General features: G+C 44.6%; 1 pseudogene; it reads left to right on the forward strand.

The window, feature by feature from the left end:
• Positions 1 to 5,308: 5,308 nt before the first annotated feature.
• On the forward strand, positions 5,309 to 5,479 carry LOC111534208 (annotated as a pseudogene).
• The last annotated feature ends 2,456 nt before the right edge of the window (positions 5,480 to 7,935 follow it).

Here is a 7,935-nt window from a genome sequence, read left to right on the forward strand (position 1 = left end):
GGACTACAGGCGCCCACCACCTCGCCCGGCTAGTTTTTTGTATTTTTAGTAGAGACGGGGTTTCACCGTGTTAGCCAGGATGGTCTTGATCTCCTGACCTCGTGATCCGCCCGCTTCGGCCTCCCAAAGTGCTGGGATTACAGGCGTGAGCCACCGCGCCCGGCCTTATATATATATATTTTTAAGGCACCGTCTCACTCTGTCGCCCAGGCTGGAGTGCAGTGGCTCAATCTTGGCTCACTGCAACCTCTGCCTCTGAGTTCAAGCGATTCTCCTACCTCAGCCTCCAGAGTAGCTGGGATTACAGATGTACACCACCACACCCAGCTAATTTTTGTATTTTTAGTAGATATGTAGTTTTACTATGTTGTCCAGGTTGGTCTCGAACTCCTGACCTCAGGTGATCTGCCCACTTCGGCCTCCCAAAGTGCTGCGATTATAGGCGTGTGCCACCATGTCCAGCCTCATTATTTAATTTTTAATTGACAAATAATAATTGTATATGTTTATGGAGTACAATGTGATGTTTTGCTGTATATTCACAATGTGGAATGATTCAATCCTGCTACTTAACAAATTCATCACCTCATATAGTAATCATTTTTTTTGTGTGCGGTGAAAAGATTTAAAAGTCTGTTCTTCTACAAATCAACACTTTTAAAGAATAGAAGAGCTGCTCTCTTTCCTGGAAGCAGGGAGCTGTGCAGAACGACTAGAGATGTTAGAATTCTATGATTCTTTTGTTCATGTTAGAATGGCATAAGATCATAAGTTTTGAGATTTAAAAGGGACTTTGAAGACCCTTTGAGAATCCAAGCTCTCATTCTATCCATATCCTGATTTGATTCATATCTCTCTGTTATATCCCTCGAGAGCACAGGTGGAATCCAACCCAAAATAGGCTTCCTCAGAAGGGTTTGGTCCTGTGAATACCTTCCCCAAGGATCATGTGGTGTAAACACCTTCATTCGAGGCAAATGATATCTAAATATATGCTCCCCACAGATGCCTCCAGCACTTTATGGTTTGTAAAGTTGTCCTCCTCACAGTTTCCAACTCAATAAGGGATAACTCAATGGCTTAAAGGTCGTTCATCAAGGATAATTCGTCCAGGTCACCAGTTTGTTAACGATGGAACTTAGGCCAGAACTCCTGGTGGAATGCACTTTCTCCCTCATCCTGATATTTTCTTATTGAAAATTATTCTGAAATGCTACTTGTACAATTTTGAGCAGAAGTGATGGCCATATCCAGGGATAATATGGAAGTAAGTTAAAGATTCTGATGTTTTACGATGAAATTAACAAATCGTTTCTTGAAGTGGGCACAATCCATACAGTCCTTAACAAGGAAATGTTAGAGATGTTTTGAAGCCGAGGATAAACTGGTAACACCAAAGCCAGTGATGTTTTGCTTTATTTCAAAGCACCTCAGAGGCATCCTTCACAGGGCAGGATATGTTGCAAGCAGTGCTTGCTTCTCAAACATTGATATGTATAGAGGCATCTCAGGATCATGGTAAATGCAGATTCTGATTCTCAAGGTCTTGGGGAAGGCCTGAGATTATGTATTCCTCACAAGCTTCCAAGGTTTACCAAGGCTGCTGGTCCATGGACCACACCATGAGCAGCAAGTGGTAACGAAAGAACATCAGAATTGGAAGCATAAGACTTAGACCCAAGTTTCAGCTATGCATTGATGAGTCCTGTGAACTTGGTCAGATTTCACTCTGAGTCTGTTTCCTGACCTGTAAAATGGGGTTATAATCATATCTTTTTATGCACCAAGAGCCTTGAGACTGTTGTCCACCATTCCTTTCCTAGTACTCCATCCTAAACATGTGTGCAGATGTATGTGTGGGAGCATTTTTTAGCAAACATGTTCATCACAATACTTTTTTTTTTTTTCCTTTTTCTTTTCTTTTTTTTTGAGACAGAGTCTCACTCTGTCACCCAGGCTGGAGTGCAGTGGTGTGATCTTGGCTCATTGCAACCTCCACCTCTCAGGTTCAAGTGATCCTCATGCCTCAGCCTCCTGAGTAACTGAAACTACAGGCGCGTGCCACCATGCCTGGCTAATTGTTGTATTTTTAGTAGAGACAGGGTTTCACCATATTGAGACCAGGCTGGTCTCAAATTCCTGGCCTCAAGTGATCCACCCGCCTCAGCCTCCCAAAGGGCTGAGATTACAGGCATAAGCCACTGTGCCCAGTCCTCAATACTTTTGTAATAGTGATAAAAGAGAAGCAACCAAAATAGCCAAGATCAGGAAAACATTTTCTTTCTTTCTTTTTGTTTTTTTCAGCTCACCATGGAATCAGAAGGTAAAACATTTTAGTAAGCTAAAATATATCCATTAAATTGAGTATTAGGCAGGCATTTCCAATAATGTCTAGGGAGAAGATATACATAGAATACTATGAATATACATGGAATATTAAGCAGCTATTTAAAATCATGTCTAAGGAGAAGTACATTGAAAAATGTTCATGTGATAACAAACTTTTTTTTTTTTTTTTTCAAGATGGAGTCTTGCTCTGTCGCCTGGTCTGGAGTGCAATGGCGCAATCTCGGCTCACTGCAACCTCTGCCTCCCGGATTCAAGCGATTCTCCTGCCTTGGCCTCCCAAGTAGCTGGGATTATAGGTGCCCACCACCATGCCTGGCTAGTTTTTTTGTTGTTGTTGTTGTTGTTGTTGTTTGGTTTTTTGTTTTGTTTTTTGAGACGGAGTCTCTGTCACCCAGGCTGGAGTGCAGTGGCACCATCTTGGCTTACTGTAACCTCCACTGTCCAGGTTCAAGTGATTCTCCTGCCTCAGCCTCCCAAGTAGCTGGGGTTAAAGGTGTGCACCACGACGCCTGGCTAATTTTTTTTGGTATTTTTTTAATAGAGATGGGGTTTCACCATGTTGGCCAGGCTGGTCTCGAACTCCTGACCTCAAGTGATCCACCCGCCTCAGCCTCCCAAAGTGCTGGGATTACAGGCGTGAGCCACTGTGCCTGGCAAACATAAATTTTTTAAGCCAAAATACAAAATTGGCTGTATCCGTAGAATAATCACCACACTAAATATATAAAATCCCTGGCCTGGCTGACTCACAGGAACACTGAGAATAAAATGAGACATAAATTGTTTTTTTTTTTTTTTGAGACAAAGTCTCACTCTGTTGCCCAGCCTGGAGTGCAATGACCTGATCTCAGCTCTCTGCAACCTCCGCCTCCTGGGTTCAAGCAATTTTCCTGCCTCAACCTGTCAAGCAGCTGGGACTACAGGCATGCACCACCACACCTGGCTCATGTTTTTTTTTTTTTTTTTTTTTTTTGTATTTTTAGTAGAGACCAGGTTTCAGCATGTTGGCCAGGCTGGTCTCAAACTCCAGACCTCAGGTGATCCACCCACCTCAGCCTCCTAAATGCTGGGATTGCAGGCCTGAGCCACCGTGCCTGGCTGAGAAATTAATTTATAATTTACTACATAACTATGAGGCATCACTACAATTATTTTCTAATGGTGTTGATAAAATCCAGGTCAGGTTTTGTCTCGTGCTGTGGCAGGCTGCCCTAATTCTGCAACATAACATTTTCTAGAAGCACTGGCTGCTTCTTAGCAGGAAGAATCCATTCTGACTATGCTTGAAAATACGAACTCAAGAATCTCAACTAAGAGTCTCTCAACTAAGGGCTTTTAAGAAAAGAAAAGCAAAGAATGCGTGTTTCCTACTTCTGTCGTTACCCTTTAGAAAGAGGAAGAAGGGGACGATTTTTAAACAAGTTTTCTGGACAAACTATTTAAAAGGAGAGAATCAAAGCATAGAGGTGGTTTTAAGATCAAATAGTCTTGGGTTTGAGTTCCCGATTTGTCACTTATTGGTTGTGGAACTTTGAAGTTTGAATAAGTCAAACTTATTGGTTGTGGAACTTTGAACAAGTCAAACACCAGTTTCTCTGAGTAAAACAACACTCGTTGATTATTCCTTAAGGTTGTTTAGTATTTATTTAGTATTTATCTCTTTTTTTTTTTTTTTTTTTGAGACGGACTCTCGCTCTGTCGCCCGGGCTGGAGTGCAGTGGCTGGATCTCAGCTCACTGCAAGCTCCGCCTCCCGGGTTTACGCCATTCTCCTGCCTCAGCCTCCCGAGTAGCTGGGACTACAGGCGCCCGCCACCTTGCCCGGCTAGTTTTTGTTTTTGTATTTTTTTAGTAGAGACAGAGTTTCACCGTGTTAGCCAGGATGGTCTCGATCTCCTGACATCGTGATCCGCCCGTCTCAGCCTCCCAAAGTGCTGGGATTACAGGCTTGAGCCACTGTGCCCGGCCTTAGTATTTATCTCTTAAGGTTGTTTGGGGATGAAATGAAATAATTAATGAAAAGTGCTGAGTATAGTGTCTGGTACACAGCAGATTCTCAACAAATCATAGCTAATTGTAGAGGAGGAGTTCTAGGGTGGCCCCTACATTCACACCCTGCATGGGTGTGAGTAGGACCTTGGACTTACTTGTAACCAATAGAATGTGATAAAGATGTTTAAAGCTATGATCATATACATAAGGGTCCATCCTGCTATCATACACACTAGAGAGATTGTCTCGCCATTGCTGGCTTGAAAGGAGTAAGCTGCCAAGTTATGAGAGGGCCCATGGAGAGGGCCCCATGGCAAGGAACTGTGGGCAGTCTCTAGTAGCTAAGAACAGCCCCACCTGCAGCCAGCAAGAAAACAGAGACCTCAGTCACACAGCCATAAGAAAATGAGGCTGGGCGCCGTGGCTCACGCCTGTAATCCCAGCACTTTGGGAGGCCGAGGCAGGCGGATCACCTGAGGTCGGGAGTTCGAGACCAGCCTGACCAACATGGAGAAACCCCATCTCTCCTGAAAATACAAAAACTTAACCAGGCGTGGTGGCACATGCCCGTAATCCCAGCTACTCTGGAGGCTGAGGCAGGAGAATCACTTGAACCTGGGAGGTGGAGGTTGCAGTGAGCCGAGATCGTGCCATTGCACTCTAGCCTGGGTGACAAGAGTGAAACTCTATCTCAAAAAAAAAAACCAAAGAAAAGAAAAAGGTAAAAAGAAAATGAATCCTCCCAACAGCCTGAATGAGCCTCGAAGTTAATTAATTCATAGCGGAGCCTCGAGGTTAGAATGCAGTCCAGCAGCCGCCTTGATTGAAACTTGGCGAGACCCTGAGTGGAGGATCCAGCAAGGCCATGCCCAGGCTCCAGACACACAGGGCTGTGAGACAATCGATGTGTTGTGTTCAGCCTCTAGATTTGTGGTCATTAGTTACACAGCAATAGAAAACCAATACATACCGCTTCTTGGCCTTCTGGCTAAGATCAAGTGTAGAAAACCAACACATAATACCAAGTAGATAATCAACACTCAGCCTGTAGCCATTGCTTGCCATCAACAGGTTCATCTTCCTTCTGCCAGTGTTTAATGAGCACGCTATTGTGTTGCGGCAGAATTCAAGAACTGGAGACAGAACCTACCCATGGTGAGTAGAGGAGGCAGAGATGAGAACCGAAAAATTATAGAAAGGGCAATAAGTGTTATGATTAAGATGCTTTCTGTGGTAAAATTAGCATAACATAAAATTCACCCTTTCAGTCAGGTGCAGTGGCTCACACCTGTAAACCCAGCACTTTGGGAGGCTGAGGTGAGAGGATCACTTGGACTTGGGAATTCAAGACCAGCTGAGGCAACATAGTGAGATCTTCTCTGTCAAAAAAAAAAAAAAAAAAACAAAGGCTGGGCACAGTGGCTCACGCCTGTAATCCCAGTGATTTGGGAGTCCAAGGCAGGTGAGTCACCTGAGGTCAGGAGTTTGAGATCAGCCTGGCCAACATGATGAAACCCCATCTCTACTAAAAATACAAAAAATTAGCCAGGTGTGGTGGTGCACGCCTGTAGTCTCAGCTATTCGGGGGCCGAGACAGGAGAATGTCTTGAACTTGGGAGGCAGAGGTTGCAGTAAGCTGAAACCTCGCCATTGCACTCCAGCCTGGGCAACAAGAGCAAAACTCCGTCTCAAAAAAAAAAAAAAAAATCGCCCTTTAAATTATTTTAAAGTGTGCAATTCAGTCACATTTAGCACATTCCTACACTGTCGTGCAACCATTACCACTGTCTAGCTCTAAAACATTTTCATTGCCCCAAAAGGAAACTCCGTAGCCATTAGGTAGTGACCCCCCATTCTCCACTTCCCCCGGCCCCTAGCTAATCTGCTTCTATCTCTATGGATTTGCCTATTCTGGACATTTCAGACATACGTGTGTTGTATGATACACGAAATCATACAATATGTAGCCTTTTGTGTCTGGCTTCCTTCACTTAGCATGTTTTTAAGATTCATCCAAGTTGTATAGTAGCATGTATCATGTATCTTTTGTTGTTGTTGTTGTTGAGATGGAGTCTCGCTCTGTCGCCCAGGCTGGAGTGCAGTGGCATGATCTCGACTCACTGCAACCTCCGCCTCCTGGGTTCAAAGGATCCTCCTGCCTCAGCGTCTCAAGTAGCTGGGATTACAGGTATGCACCACCATGCCTGGCTAATTTATTTTTTGTGTGTTTTCAGTAGGGACAGGGTTTCATCATGTTGGCCAGGCTGGTCTCAAGTGATCTGCCCTCCTCAGCCTCCCAAAGTGCTGGGATTACAGGCCTGAGTCACCGCCTGGAATCTGCATCTGAATAAGATAATTCATTTGTAGCTAACCATGCATAGACCCCAGGCTGGAGTTTGAGAACCCTTTTGGGGGGCACAAAAGGCCATGACAAGTTAACAAGCATAAGCAGGTGGAATGAAATAATGATCTGATTTGGGTTTCGGAAAAACCACTTCTGGCAGGTGTTTTGGAAGATGGATCAAGAGGGTGAGAGATGAGAGAGAGGCCACTCCCGTCTCTGACCAGGCCACACACAGACTGGTGGGGCAGATTCCCCAAGCTCTTGTGCCATTCCCAGGCCACTGGGCGTAAAAGGAAAAGGAAGGGATGTGGGCATTTGCTGACGCCCAGAGACGGGTCTGCTCCCTTTGTGCTACTTGCCCAAGAGGGCGTAGTTTTGGGAAGGGGTGTGTTCTGAAAGTAAGGAGGAAGTCGCCACCCCATTGGAAAGAATCTGCCACCCTGCCTTCCAGCTGAAATATCAGATAGTCTGTTCTTCTCTGGGTCAGCAGGGAACTGGAATGGCCAAGGGTTTTTTTGGTTGTTGCTCTTTTTTTTTCTTTTCTTCTTTTTGAAAGATTGCATGAAAGAACATGATGTTTTAGGTTCACAAAGGGAAAAAAGATAAGGGAAAAGTAGCAAGTTAGAAAGCCCATTGTGTATGTTATCTTGTTATTTTAGAATAAAAAAATAAGTATGGCAGACTGGGATCACAGTTCATGCCAGCCTGGTCCAAAACTGTTGCTTTTATCCTTTTCCCTTGGTTTTACATTTTGGCAGAAGGTTTTCCTTAGGAGCTTTCTGGTACTCAGAACCACACTGCCTGGCTAAGGAAGAGACTGGGAGGCCCCAGGGCAGCTTTAGCTCTTAGGGGCAGACACACATTAGCTAAGCTGGTAAACCCGTTTGGATGAAACTGGGATGCCGATTTATTTAACAGTAGACTTTGTTTTGTTTTGTTTTGCTTTATTTGTTTTGTTTTTTGAGACACAGTCTTGCTGTGTCACCCAGGCTGGAGTAGAGTGGTGGCACAATCTTGGCTCACTGCAACCTCCGCCTCCTGGGTTCCAGCTATTCTCATGCCTCAGCCTCCCTTGTAGCTGGGATTACATGTGTGCACCATCACACTTGGCTAATTTTTGTATTTTTAGTAGGGACAGCATTTCACCATGTTGGCCAGGCTGGATTGAACTCCTGACCTCAAGTGATCCGCCTGCCTTGGCCTCCCAAAGTGCCGAGGCTACAGGTATAGCAGTAGATTTTGAACTATAGA

The sequence above is a fragment of the Piliocolobus tephrosceles genome, chromosome 13, assembly GCF_002776525.5.
Source record: "Piliocolobus tephrosceles isolate RC106 chromosome 13, ASM277652v3, whole genome shotgun sequence".
Taxonomy (NCBI): domain Eukaryota; kingdom Metazoa; phylum Chordata; class Mammalia; order Primates; family Cercopithecidae; genus Piliocolobus; species Piliocolobus tephrosceles.